Below are 15,293 nucleotides of genomic sequence, written 5' to 3' on the forward strand. Positions count from 1 at the left end.
TTAAAGGTGCATCGCAGCAGATATCATTGATATCTGCTGCTTTGCACTCCTGATCGTTTTTGCGAGCAGTCACCATTCAACAGAATGGTGACTGCTCCTGGCCGCAATCTAACAAGTCCCGAAAAAATATTTTTTTCGGGAACTTGTTGTGTTAATGTAGCTGAAGCTGGCGTACATCATAGGAATTACTTGTAAAAGTTGTGCTCTTCGGTATGTCCAGCTCTGCTCCAGAGAGCAGAGCTGGACAGCGCATGCGCAGGGAGTGATCTTGTGATCCCTCCCTGTCACAGCCTCAAGCTCTCCGGACGGCACATGCGCAGTAGCATGAAGAAGATAAAGTGCACCGAAGAGGAGGAGATCCGGAGCCAGCGCGACCGAAGAGGCAGTGGTGAGTATGTTTTTTTTTATCACAGAAACAGCAGTTTTTCGGAACTGCTGTATCTGTGATCCATTTTTAATAAATTTGAGAAATACATCAATCCTTATCCATACGATAAGGACTGATAAGTATTTCTCGTTTTGTCCGATAAATGATAAATGTGCCCCATTGTTCCTTACTGGTTTACCTTGTAAAGTCTACTTTTTGTATTTTGTGAAAATCTTGTGGCACCCTACAAATAAAATATAATAATAATCCTTCACCATAGCTTACCTGCTCTCCCCTCCAGTTACTATCTCAAAATGTCTCTGTGCGTACGTGACCTTAGGCCAAAGCCACTTTGCAATAGTGACCGGAGAGGAGACAGACAACGGGAGTTTTAAAGTAAGTGAAGTCATTGTCATTGCCGGGACAGCCTCCTATTGGACAAACTGTCCCAGGATGATTTTTTAATAAATGCTTACGAATAATCATGTTATCGTTGCGATGACAGATGAGCATTAATGGGGCAAAACCCCATCAATTTCTATACAGCACCTTAAATCCTTTAAGGCTAATAGTTAGATACAAACTACATTCACTGACAAATACAACAGAAATGCAAATATACAAACCTAACTATAGCTATATTCCTTTGTTTACGTTCAGGGCTGCATCCCTTGCTTTACCAACCAAAAGCAAAATTGTAGACAATGTTCCTCTGATTGTGTAATCGTTCTCAGTGCTTTATTTTCGTTTTGTTAATTTTTCTATCATATTGTACTTTTGCTATAAAATGGCGGAGAGTTTAGCTGTAAGAGAAAGATATTGCTGTGTGCTAATCTGTAGGAAGCAGATGCACAGCATCACTGTGAGAGGGGGCGGGTGGAGAGTTGTTTCTGTATCAATAAAGCTTGTAAAAAAATGGTCACTTTTTCCTGCTGCCGCTGAAAAGGATGATGGGTCTTGTAGTTTCCTTTCCAGTTAGCGGATGATCGTTAGCTGGATGGTAGTCAGAAATACACGGACCGAATCAGGAGGTCAGTATGTATAGTTACCCCTTTCCTGTAGCCCGATCTTGTTACATGCACAGCCATATGGAGGCTTCGAGTGCTCGTTATCCTTCCCAGAACGGCCCAGCTGTGCTTAGTATGTGTCTCGTTCTATCAGTTTGCAGCTAGATCTCCCTGACACATCGCATCTCAGCATATGCTGCTATAGTTTGATCATCCCCGCTTCACTCCTCTTACACCTGGTACGTTCAGTGGTTAATGTGACAATTCTGGGCAAAGTATGGGAAATCACGTTTGTTGTGCTCGTTGTGTTACCACATATGTTACATGGGAACCGTTTAGACGGTGTTGGCGTTTGATTTTTGGGTGGCTTGTGATGATGACCTCCCAGGACATTTACTCTACGTGGATATGGCTCTCCTTGCTGGGGCTGCAGGGGCTTGTGCGCTGTCATAGCTGCTCGGGTCACGGGGGGAGTACATAATTACTATCCATTTTAGTAACCATGAAGAAATAGGAGTGCTGGTACAGGGGAGAAAAGAAACCTAAACTGGTATAATTGTTAGGGGCTAATTAAAGCTACATGATGTGTATGACGAGTTTAATAATCTATTGAAAAAATGTGTCCTGTGTAGAAATATAACTTGCAGGTCTTAAGAGTAAAAGCGTTTACACCATAGTTCTAGGGTCAACGTTGTACAACGTTAAAATCCTGCGTAAGCGTAATATTGTGTTATAGCCTCGAATCATGTTTAAGGCACATACATTTACTGTTAATTTAAAATAACTGCACGTGTCTTGCTATGCAGTTCTCAGTATAGCTACACATGGGATAGTCTTAGTCTTGGAATGTTCAAACCTATTCCATTGTGCTGTTTGTAAACATGTATTATTTACAACTATATATAGGATACATCCAACATTTGTGAGCTATATTGGTGTGCAAATATTCCTCCAAAATACTACTGGAAAACCAATAAGTTTAAACCCACCGGTATGTGCTCATATGCACAGTTGCACAGTATAGTTCAGTTTCGATGGCACATGATATGTGTTCTCTCTGCATTTGTGAGACTAATGGCTCTATTTACTAATTCAGCTCAGTGTACTGCAATTTTATGCATTGCATCATAATGCTGTGATGCATAAAGAATATGGCATTGAATTGTTCCTTACGCAAATGCGATGCTTCTGACTTCTTATTGATCTTCTCATGCACAAGTAATCTATATATAAGGGCATGTGCAGTTCTCTTGTATCATTTCCTCTCTGGCTATATAAATGTTAGTTTATAGGGGACTCTCTCTGCATGATCGCTCCTTAATGCTATCTTGAGATGGAGCCCTTCTGCTCCACGGGAGGTTTCTGTCCTCCCTGAGCTCGCCTTAGGACACCTGCGTTACGGTATGACAGGTGTACCGCCCCAGTCAAAATCCCCACCTGTCACTGTCCTCGAAGCTTGTGAATTGGATAGCTTTACAGTCCACATATTAATATATGGGGTGTGTTCAGGAACTTTAAACAGGTTACGGCTCCTGCGTTGAACCCTTTGTAAATAATGTGATGAGCCTTATGAACAGAGAAAAAACATATCTCGCCTTTCTAAATAGACCCTTTTGGTCTTAGGGACCTATTTATCAAGATTAAACCATGCGGAATCGGCTGTTTCCACATGGTTTAGGTATTTTTAGGATTTGGGCTATTTAACAAAAGCCTAATGTAGAAGCTTAGCGTTTCAGAGCTTGACCCTGATAGCTAACACAATCTGATGATGGCTTTAGCATGTATACAGTCATGGACAAAAGTTTTGAGAATGACACAAATATTATTATTCACAAAGTCTGCTGCCTCAGTTTTTATGATGGCAATTTGCATATACTCCAGAATGTCATGAAGAGTGATCGGATGAATTGCAATTAATTTCAAAGTCCCTCTTTGCCATGACAATGAACTTTATCCCAAAAATACCATTTCCACTGCATTTCAAACCTGCCAAAAAAGAACCAGCTGACATCGGGTCAGTGGTTCTCTCGTTAACACAGGTGAGCGTGTTGACGAGGGCAAGACTGGAGATCACTCTGTCATGCTGATTGAGTTAGAACAACAGACTAGAAGCTTTAAAAGGAGGGTGGTGGTTGAAATAATTTTTCTTCCTCTGTTAATCATGGTTATCTGCGAGGAAACGTGCAGTCATCATTGCTTTGCACAAAAAGGGCTTCACAGGCAAGGATATTGCTGCTAGTAAGATTGCACCTAAATCAACCATTATTATTATTAGTATTTATTTATAGGGCGCCACTAGGTATCCGTAGCGCCGTACACGGACAGACAAACGCGGTACAGGGTGAGACAGCACGGAACAGTTAACAAAAAGCACAGTAACTCGGAAGCTCAAAGTACAGCTAGATGAAAGGTGAGAGGCCCCGGGGGTAGAGAGAGGGGTAGAAGGGCCTCACTGAAGAGACAAGGAGCCGGAGAGCAGAGTTAAGGTGGAGAACAGGAGGAGAGGAGGCCCTGCTCGAAGTAGCGTACAATCTAACCATTTATCTAACCATTTATCGCATCATCAAGAACTTCAAGGAGATAGGTTCAATAGTTGTGAAGAAGGCTTCAGGGCGCCCAAGAACGTCCAGCAAGCGCCAGGACCATCTCCTAAAGTTGATTCAACTGTGGGATTGGGCACCACCAGTGCAGAGCTTGCTCAGCAATGGTAGCAGGCAGGTGTGGTTGCATCTGCATGCACAGTGAGGCAAAGACTTTGTAGGATGGCCTGGTGTGAAGAAGACCAGCAAAGAAGCCCTTCTTTTAAGGAAAAACATCAGGAACAGACTGATATTCTGCAAAAGGTACAGGGATTGGACTGCTGAGGACTGGGGTAAAGCATTTTTCCCTGATGAGTCCCCACTCAGATTGTTTGGGGCATCTGGAAAAAGGCTTGTCCGGAGAAGGAAAGGTGAGCGCTACCATCAGTCCTGTGCCATGCCAACAGTAAAGCATCCTGAGACCATTCATGTGTGGGGTTGCTTCTTGGCCAAGGGAGTGGGGTCACTCACAATTTTGCCTAAGAACACAGCCAGAATAAAGAATGGTACCAAAACATCCTCCAAGAGCAACTTCTCCCAACCATCCAAGAACAGTTTGGTGATGAACAATGCCTTTTCCAGCCTGATGGAGCACCTTGCCATAAGGCAAAAGTGATAACTAAGTGGTTCAGGGATCAAAACATTGAACTTTTGGGTCCATAGCTAGGAAACTCCCCAGACCTTAATCCCATTGAGAACTTGCAGTCAATCCTCAAGAGGTGGGTGGACAAACAAAAACCCACAAATTCTGTTAAACTCCAAGCATTGATTAGGCAAGAATGTGGCCTAGAAGCTGATTGACAGCATGCCAGGGCGAATTGCAGAGGCCTTCAAAAAGAAGGATCAACATTGCAAACATTGACTCTTTGCATAAACTGAGTGTAATTGTCAATAAAAGCCTTTGACACTTATGAAATGCTTGTAATTTTACTTCAGTATGCCATAGCAACATCTGACAAAAAAGTATAAAAACACTGAAGCAGCAAACTTTGTGAAAACCAATACTTGTGTCATTCTCAACTTTTGTCCATGACTGTAGCTCCTAGGTTCACAAACTGTGCACAACGGCACTGTCACAGGGGTGCCGTGGACAGGAAGAAGAAGAAAAAAAACATTATATATTTAAAAAAAAAAAACTAACCAATCCAGCAGCGCTTGGGACCCAGCATCCTCTTCCCTCCTCGCTTCTCACTGAATGCGTCGGGCGTGAAGTCATCACGCCCGACATATTCAGTGAGAGGCGGCAGGAGAGATGATGCTGGCTCCCGGGCGCCGCAGGATTGGAAAGTTTTTTTTGTTTTGTGTTTTTTTTCTTCTTCCTGTCCACGGTGGGATGCAGGGGGGGCGCAGAGTGTGTGGATGCAGGGGGGGCGCAGTGTGTGTGGATGCAGGGGGGGCGCAGAGTGTGTTAGCTGTAAATTGTTCTTTGACAGAAATATAATTGAAAAAAAAAAATATATATAAAAATATTATTTTCCCTTGGATTTATGTGTATTATTTTTGCATACAACTAAATAAGTATTTTGGTCCTGACCTAAATACTTATTATGTTTTTTTGACTACTTCTAAAACGGGACTGCTCGGTAATTATTTTGGAGGGGTGCCTTGAAAAAATTGAGACTCTAAGGGTGCCCCGAACTGCAAAAGTTTGGGAACCACTGCTGTAGCTTATGGGGGGAGCATCGAAGGAGAGGTATCTTCTGATGTCTCCCTGGCAGGATTTATGTTCCTCCCCTCCCTTTTATCACTAATTGTTTTCTGAGCATGTGCCACCATCTTGGTACATAGACTGGGTCAACCTAGAAGTGAAATGATCATGATTGCGATCACTGCTATAGACTCTTTGTTGGGACAGGCTCCTATTGGATCTGCTGTCTGGGATTAATGTTTTTGATAAATTGCAAAGTTAAGTTGCTTCTTATCACTGCAATAAGAAGTGATACTTAACAGGGACAATACGTGAAGGATCATAAATAGACCCCATAACATTTGTCACACATTCCTTACAAACAAGGAATAAGTCTTGTTGGTAATAATACTCTTCAGCTTCCTAAATGGACGCAGCCTAGAAATTCCTGAAACACCACCGCAATTCCAAGATAATCAATACAAACTGATCTAATGAAATAATTGCTGGCGCTTCCACTTGTAATTCACAAAGTCCCAATATCTTGTAGGTAAATGAATCTTCCAATAGCTCAAGTCACTTCAAACACCCACTAGATTCACTTCCAAACTTGAAAACTCTCATTATCGGGTCCACGTGTTAGTATCCAGGTACATACATAGAGGAAGGAAAGCACCATAAACTACATGATTCTTCTGTAAAAAACAACCGTGTGTACCTTATGCAAACAAAATATACTAAATAAAGAAAGCAGTTTTTCACAGAAGCACGTAGTGCATAAGGAGTATGTTTTGTGCATGGTCAAACACTTATATTTAAAATTGATCTAGATAAACCAACCGCCATTCTGTTTCCATCGGGGGAAAATCCCTCCTGACCCAATTTCTCTCTGGATCCACTACTATCCTTCATTTTAGTTAATCGTCGTAACCCTGGATTCCCTTCTCCACTAAAAATTTGTCCAACCCTTTCTTAAACCTATCCATTTATGCTGCCATCACAACCTTCTCTGGCAGGGAATACCATATCTTAACTGCCCTTACTGTAAAGAACCCCTTCCTTTGCTGGTTGTGAAATTTCCTCTCCTCTAACCTTAGGGGATGACCACGTGTCCTGTGTACAGTCCTTGCGGTAAAAAGTTCCCATGAAAGTCCTCTGTATTGACCCTTCATGTATTTGTACATAGTAATCATATCCCTTCAGATGCCTCTTTTCTAAAGTAAACATGCCTAAACTGGCTAACTTTTCCTCCTAACTTAATGACTCCATAGCCTTTATCAATTTTGTAGCCTTTCTATGAAACCTTTTTAGTTCCAAATTGTCTTTTTATAGAGTGGTGTCCAGAACTGTACTCTGTATTCAAGATGAGGTCTTACCAATGATTTAGTGGCAAAATTACACTGTTTTCCCTTGCATCTATGCCCCTTTTTAAACATACCGATACTTTATTAGCCCTTGCAGCTGCTGCTTGACATTGACTATTGAAAAGTCTGCTGTCTACGAGCACTCCCACTTTCCATTATAGATTCCACTAAATGTATCCCATTTCATTAATAGATTGTGTGCTTGTTTTTGATCCCTAAGTGCATAACCTTACATTTTTTATTTTATTTTTTTAAATTAATCATTTTAGCCCCATTTGTATCTCATGCTAATCTCATTCAGTGGTTTGTAGCACTCCCATTGTCTTTTAGCCTTTACATAATTGTTTAATGCAAATAGTCCTCACCTTGTTTTGTTTGTTTTCAATAGGAATTCAATGACTGTGTGTTATTTGTATATTGGAAGTGTTTGGGACAGATGAGTGTCCATGACAACAGATCTCTTGTTCTTACAGCTTTGCTTAATAAAACTGATTTACCTATTGCGAAATAACTACTTCAATCTGAAAGAAAAAGCGTCCCAAGAGTGTATGCCATTGCTTTTGAATCTTGTATTTGTATTGCTATATAAATAGATGATGATGAACTGCTTTGTGGTTATTATATAGGGCTGAATTGTCTTATCTTGGTTGTTTTTATGTCTTAACTTCATTTTTGAAGTTCCCTTGGCTTTTGTCAATGCTAAATTTAATGGCTCTGTGACATGCAATTTCTTCTCACACTCAAATGCAAAATAGTCCCAGATTAGATAATGTACCTTCAGGCAGGCTTTGCAAGATTCCCTTCTGAAACAAACTTGTTAATTTCAAATGATAGAACGCTAACCCCGCCTGTCCTGTGAGAAAACAAGCTTGTAAGCGCTCTTCTCAAACAAAGACTGCCTGAAGGTGTTTCCTAATCTGGGATATTTTGCTTGTAGTTACTGAAGGCTGGAGATAACTTGGTTGCTACTACTTCTAAAGGCAGTACATATAGATATACGCTTTCTTCTCACACTGTCATTTCAATGTATTAAATGTACCTGTGCCCACCTCACTGCCATCACCTTAGGCACTTTGTTGTATATAGAGACCTATCTTTATTGGCCAACAGTACTGGACTGGGCCTACCAGGAATGTTTTGAGGGGCTGTTCTAGATCTTGTAGAGCAGTGTTTTCCAAAACCCAGTCCTCGGGGACCCCTAACAGTGCATGTTTTCCATGTCTCTTTGCTGGAGCACAGGTGTTCGCATTACTGACTGACACATTTTGAAAGATCCACAGGTGGTCTAATTATTTCACTTGTCACCTGGAAACCTGCACTGTTGGGGCTCAATGAGGGCTGGGTTTGGGAAACACTGCTGCAGTGGCGGATCCAGGGGGTGGGCGACCAGGGGCTTGCTACCGACAGCTGCACACTGTGCAGGTCCGTTCAGCAGTGACAGTATGCTGCCCGGCTGCTCTGATTGTGTTTTAAACACAATCAGAGCAGCGGGACAGCACACTTTCACTGCTGAACGGACCTGCACATACTGTGCAGCCGCTGGCAGCCTTAGAACACAGAAAGGGGGCGGGGCCTAAATCGCCCGCGGTAGGACAAATGTCTGGGTCCGCCCCTGCACAGCTGTAGAGTATAAATGTCTCCTTATTTATATACAATCTCTAAAACAAGTGTCTGGAGATAGCAGGAAAGATCAAGATTTTGAAAAAAAAACAACAATAATTGGGGGGGTATTATTTTAAACCAAAGCCCTCACCCCCCATTTTACCCTGGTTAAACATGCTGCCAAGATTATATATATATATATTTCCTTGTCAAAGGAACCTACAGCAGAGCAGTAATACATTAGTATTATGCAGAGAGGTTTCCAGAAAATACAGGTCTTTGAAATGATGAAAATATAAATGGATTAGCAGAGGTGGTCTGCATGGCACTACAGTATGTAACAGCATATAACATGGCACAACAGTATATCAAGGGTGTAAATACTTGCGGCATCACGAACATTTGCAGGCCCTACCTCTGGCCACAAAATTTTAACACGTTTCCCCAGTACGGTCTTTCCATATTTATATCTACGTTCTACTGTTTAAAATTGTTTACAGGTGTAATTTGGGTACACTTTCCTCCTGTAAATTATAAGTGTTGTAGAGTATGACAGAAGCCCCACTTACATCCACAGGTTACTGGAGTGGTGGTACCCTGGATGGATGTGGGTGTGATAAGTTCCACTTTCTTGATGACTAAATGTCTATAAAATTTGATAGAAAGTTGTCTTTTCAACAACCTGCACAAATCTAGTTGTCACATTAACAAGATTCCCTGCTAACCCGAATGAAATCCTATACTGAATGTTCGTATGAATTAATTACCTTGCATTATAAATTTGTTTTTGTTTTTTCCCCACAACAAATAGTGTGAGAAGTTACGATTTCCAGTTAACTTGGAATCTGCATCTCTACTGACCCAGATATTTATTTTCAGAGAATTTATACGGTAAGACATTTCTATGCATTTCCCTATTCAATCCTGGTTTTTATGTTTTTCCTGAAAAATCTATCTAGTAAACAAAAACTGTGCTGTCCTTTATTTATTTATTTTCATTATATTACGCTTTGGACCTGCTTTATCTATTTTAACTTCCTCCTTCCCTGTCTACTTGTGAATTCATAGCAATTTTTGTGCACGCTTTAATGTACAATTGGGTTGTTTAAAGTTCACATGTGCATATTATTCAGAATGTGTAGTGTTCTCCCCTATTTCCTGGGTGCTCCACCATGCTGTTTTTACTTGCCACCTAGCTCTGGGAGTCCCAAGGAGTTCTATTATAATAGGACAAACCATTGTTTATCATATTATAATGAGCACTGCAGCCAGCAGAGTGTTAGACCACTCACCACCATTCTGACCACTCCTCCAGGCAATCAGAGAGGGGTTCAAGAGTCGGGCATGAAAAAACTAATATAAAAAAACCTGACTTAATAATAAGGATAAGAATAATATCTTTTACACTGCCCTCCCCTGGCTACTTCTTAATGCCACCTGGCTTCCAAAATTTTCTGGGGCGAACACTGATGTGCTAATGCCACATATTTAGACGTTGACATGTTTTGTAATCCTCTGTATACTGAAAACACTGATTTCTTGTGAGTGTCGGTGTGGTTTTTATAGAGGAAACAATTGCTTGAGTGGGGTCATCTGAATATACTTACTGGACCTAAGTGTTGTTCATAGCGACACATGATCTTTCATGTGTAAAAGTGCTTGCAAACAGTGTTACGTACTGATTCCTTCTGCTATGTTAGGGGCCACTGTACACGTTTGCAAATCCATTAAAACCAACCCTGTGGTAACAGATATATGTAAGCAAATTAATGTTATGGGCCCAGAAACAGGATGAAAGCCTTTAGTATCCTGTCTTTATGCCATGTAAAAGAAAATCCAATACCGCATAGGCTTTGGGGTATGTTTATTTCATTTACATGAACCAGAAAAAACAATGGGGTGTGATTCATTTTACAGCTAGTTTGTGGTGTTTGTACTGTGTGCAGGATGGAAGTGTCTTGAGTAACGCCGTTATAAAGGTAGCAATAGTAAGTGTATCTTATTGGCAGAACCTTTTGGCGTCTGTAAGGTGTCAGCAGTGTTTGGTATGAATGTCAGTCCACACACCGTCAAACTTCACCAAGTTGTTGGTTTATTTGAACACTTGTAATAATAATAATAATGCAGGTACTCAGTAAAAGCAGCCGTCAGGTAGTACAACAGTCTTATGCAGGTAATGTGTACTGAGCAGTATTCTTCATATACATGTATGCAGGTTGTAAGACTTTTGGTATACTGTATATCCGTGGAGTAACGTTAGTGCTGTAACAGGTCTCTCTTCCACATGAACCTCAGATCACTTGTATGTACTTGTGCCCCCACGCAGCTACGGAAGGAGTCACACTTCGGTTGTGCATACATAGTAGTGCTACGTGGACGGCCACGTCATTGCCCCACTTCCTTTCCCACTAGATCACCAGGGATATAGGAGATGGAGCATAGCGCTCCTTACTAACGTATGTAACCACACACTAAAGCTATTCCTGAATATATGATGTGTATTCTGTATACAAATAAGCTGTCTATCCCAACCAACAGTAGTAAATCATTATGCTAGGTATGACAAACATTGACACTTGTCCAGTATCTGCTTGGTTCCTCATGATTTTTCCATATAAAGAATTTTTTGATTCATTTTCTAATACAATATCAGAATTTGTACTAAGTGAGTTCTCTTTACAGCGCTGTGAGATTAGTGGTGCTATATAAATAGATGATGATTGAAGAAATACAATTTTGTAAAATGTGTTTAGTGTAATGCTAAATATCAGCTGTTGTGGTGTGACATTAATGTATCAAACACACACAAATTCTTAAGGTAGACAAGAGTCAGTACTTGTTAATTATATGGATGCAACTGTAACTCTCCAGTGCCACTTCCACTGATTCCAATCTCCCAATGCCAGGTTCCATACAGTGAATACATTGTCACATCAGTCCTGCAGCAGGAGATTTGAAAGCAGCTTTTCCAATAATCACATCTCTTACGCATCACATTTAGCTTGTACAGACACCACTGTAAGTCTCAAGTTCATGAATAGATTGTATTTCAAAGCTGTTTTGCATCATATCTCCATGACACAGGTATGCTTCAGTGGGAGATTTGTCTGCGGAAGACAATTGAGGAGGACGAAACATTGGAATTTTTCATGGGTACAGATGAGATTAAGTGTTTGTAGGTTTTTCAGACCAAAGCTTCCCCATTCCTCCCAGGATTTGCCCTCTCTCCTTAGTTAGGGAGAAACAAGCATGTAAACTATAAGAGCTCTGTAGAAATTGATGTAGAACATGTGTACAATAGATCATCGTTATGCTTTTCTAGGTTAACCTACTTCCCTGGTACAGAGAAGATAAACATGCCCAACCAGTTCTTATGTAGAAGGAATTTTCCTAAGTGGTTGTGTTAAAAGAAACAAACTGTTAAAACTAACCCCTCATGCGTTGGTTGTTGTGTGTGTTTACAAAAACCCATTCAATCCTTTCAGGATCACCATAGCAGCATAGTCCATTGCATCTGATTTGCAAAAATAAAACTTATTCTATTGTGTATCCATAGTCATGTCCGTTCATGCTTGCATCCGTTTTTGCATGGGATTTTTTATTTTTTTTTCCCATCAGTGCTTGTTTCATTTCAGTGCGTCACCACACCTGACAAAATCTACTGACATCTATGGAAATGCATTGTGTACATGCCCACTAGTGGTTAACATGGTTTAACCAGTGTTGTGTTTTTGTTTTTGTTTGTTTCTTTGTTTTTTTCATTGAATTCTATGGCCCCTTCATTCCTGTAGCCCATTTATTTCAATGGATTTAATGGATTTGTGCACTACTAGTAGGTACTCCATTCAAATGAATAGGCCATAGACCTCAATTGAGGTGCACAGCACTTGCCATTTTCACCCACATTAATAGCGATTCAATTAATTTATGATTATCTCTCAATAAAACAGGGAGTCTCTAGGACTTCCCTTCACCATCAGTCATTAGTTTTACAGCCAGTGTGGGATGAAGCTTGTGATTGGCTGAACAGCTAAGAGTGGTCCCAGTCAAGTATGCCATTGGACTAAAAACTGTAAGAATTTGGATTATGACCAGGTAATAAAATGATGAACAATGATAGTGTGTGTGTGCCTGGGCTGTTTGCTGGTTTACGTTTATATATGTTTGCACTTCAGTCACCTAAGTTTAATGCAATACCAGCAGGCAGTGCTTTTTTTGTAAAAAAAAAAAAAAGGTGCCGGAACTCACGTCTTATTAATCTTTTATGAAAAAAAATAAAAAATTATATATACATACATACATACATACATTTACTCCCTTCCTTGCCCCTCACACACTTGACAATTGTAAAATAAAAATAATAACTCCTACCTCCTCCTGGTTGGCTGGCAAGGCTGCAGTCCAGATGACTGATGGAGTAAACGCAGGATATCTAGAGGGGAGGCCCCATATGTTAATTTAATAAAACAAACATAACAACTGGACATCACTCACCTTTTACACACTGACATGTCCCCTGCTGCGGCTGCCTACCAACTTTTCTCACATATGGCCGCTAGCTATTCTCACCCCTATTCTGCACCCTGTTTTTTTTGTGGCCCTCTCTTTCCACCTCCCTCCTTTTTCTGTAGCCCTCTTTCTGCTCCCCCTTTATTCTGTAGCCCTCTTTCTGCTCCCCCTCTATTCTGTAGCCCTCTTTCTGCTCCCCCTCTATTCTGTAGCCCTCTTTCTGCTCCCCTTCTTTATTCTGTAGCCCTCTTTCTGCTCCCCCTTTATTCTGTAGCCCTCTTTCTGCTCCCCCTTTATTCTGTAGCCCTCTTTCTGCTCCCCCTTTATTCTGTAGCCCTCTTTCTGCTTCCCCTTTATTCTGTAGCCTTCTTTCTGCTCCCCCTTTATTCTGTAGCCTTCTTTCTGCTCCCCCTTTATTCTGTAGCCCTCTTTCTGCTCCCCCTTTATTCTGTAGCCCTCTTTCTGCTCCCCCTTTATTCTGTAGCCCTCTTTCTGCTCCCTCTTTATTCTGTAGCTCTTTCTACTCCCCCTTTATTCTGTAGCCCTCTTTCTGCTCCCCCTCTATTCTGTAGCCCTCTTTCTGCTCCCCCTTTATTCTGTAGCCCTCTTTCTGCTCCCCCTTTATTCTGTAGCCCTCTTTCTGCTCCCCCTTTATTCTGTAGCCTTCTTTCTGCTCCCCCTTTATTCTGTAGCCTTCTTTCTGCTCCCCCTTTATTCTGTAGCCTTCTTTCTGCTCCCCCTTTATGCTGTAGCCTTCTTTCTGCTCCCCCTTTATTCTGTAGCCTTCTTTCTGCTCCCCCTTTATTCTGTAGCCCTCTTTCTGCTCCCCCTCTATTCTGTAGCCCTCTTTCTGCTCCCCCTCTATTCTGTAGCCCTCTTTCTGCTCCCCCTTTATTCTGTAGCCCTCTTTCTGCTCCCCCTTTATTCTGTAGCCTTCTTTCTGCTCCCCCTTTATTCTGTAGCCTTCTTTCTGCTCCCCCTTTATTCTGTAGCCTTCTTTCTGCTCCCCCTTTATTCTGTAGCCTTCTTTCTGCTCCCCCTTTATTCTGTAGCCTTCTTTCTGCTCCCCCTTTATTCTGTAGCCTTCTTTCTGCTCCCCCTTTATTCTGTAGCCTTCTTTCTGCTCCCCCTTTATTCTGTAGCCTTCTTTCTGCTCCCCCTTTATTCTGTAGCCCTCTTTCTGCTCCCCCTTTATTCTGTAGCCCTCTTTCTGCTCCCCCTTTATTCTGTAGCCCTCTTTCTGCTCCCCCTTTATTCTGTAGCCCTCTTTCTGCTCCCCCTTTATTCTGTAGCCCTCTTTCTGCTCCCCCTTTATTCTGTAGCCCTCTTTCTGCTCCCCCTTTATTCTGTAGCCCTCTTTCTGCTCCCCCTTTATTCTGTAGCCCTCTTTCTGCTCGCCCCTCTATTCTGTAGCCCTCTTTCTGCTCGCCCCTCTTTATTCTGTAGCCTTCTTTCTGCTCGCCCCTCTTTATTCTGTAGCCTTCTTTCTGCTCGCCCCTCTTTATTCTGTAGCCTTCTTTCTGCTCGCCCCTCTTTATTCTGTAGCCTTCTTTCTGCTCGCCCCTCTTTATTCTGTAGCCTTCTTTCTGCTCGCCCCTCTTTATTCTGTAGCCTTCTTTCTGCTCGCCCCTCTTTATTCTGTAGCCTTCTTTCTGCTCGCCCCTCTTTATTCTGTAGCCTTCTTTCTGCTCGCCCCTCTTTATTCTGTAGCCTTCTTTCTGCTCGCCCCTCTTTATTCTGTAGCCTTCTTTCTGCTCGCCCTTCTTTATTCTGTAGCCTTCTTTCTGCTCGCCCTTCTTTATTCTGTAGCCTTCTTTCTGCTCGCCCTTCTTTATTCTGTAGCCTTCTTTCTGCTCGCCCTTCTTTATTCTGTAGCCCTCTTTCTGCTCCCCCTTTATTCTGTAGCCCTCTTTCTGCTCCCCCTTTATTCTGTAGCCCTCTTTCTGCTCGCCCCTCTATTCTGTAGCCTTCTTTCTGCTCGCCCCTCTTTATTCTGTAGCCTTCTTTCTGCTCGCCCCTCTTTATTCTGTAGCCTTCTTTCTGCTCGCCCCTCTTTATTCTGTAGCCTTCTTTCTGCTCGCCCCTCTTTATTCTGTAGCCTTCTTTCTGCTCGCCCTTCTTTATTCTGTAGCCTTCTTTCTGCTCGCCCTTCTTTATTCTGTAGCCTTCTTTCTGCTCGCCCCTCTTTATTCTGTAGCCTTCTTTCTGCTCGCCCCTCTTTATTCTGTAGCCTTCTTT

General features: G+C 41.8%; 1 protein-coding gene across 2 annotated transcripts in view; it reads left to right on the plus strand.

The window, feature by feature from the left end:
- Window positions 1-1,290: 1,290 nt before the first annotated feature.
- The window catches only part of FAM3C (FAM3 metabolism regulating signaling molecule C), a 50,197-nt gene continuing 36,194 nt past the window's right edge, over window positions 1,291-15,293 (plus strand). Inside the window, exons 1-2 of one of the 2 annotated variants that reach the window (XM_075208954.1) lie at window positions 1,291-1,398; window positions 9,358-9,437. The gene's annotated coding sequence lies outside the window, so the exon portion shown is untranslated. Of the gene's footprint in view, window positions 1,399-1,460; window positions 1,614-9,357; window positions 9,438-15,293 lie in introns of those variants that run through there. The other variant, XM_075208955.1, reaches the window with a different exon arrangement.

The sequence above is a fragment of the Mixophyes fleayi genome, chromosome 4, assembly GCF_038048845.1.
Source record: "Mixophyes fleayi isolate aMixFle1 chromosome 4, aMixFle1.hap1, whole genome shotgun sequence".
In the NCBI taxonomy this organism is placed as follows: domain Eukaryota; kingdom Metazoa; phylum Chordata; class Amphibia; order Anura; family Limnodynastidae; genus Mixophyes; species Mixophyes fleayi.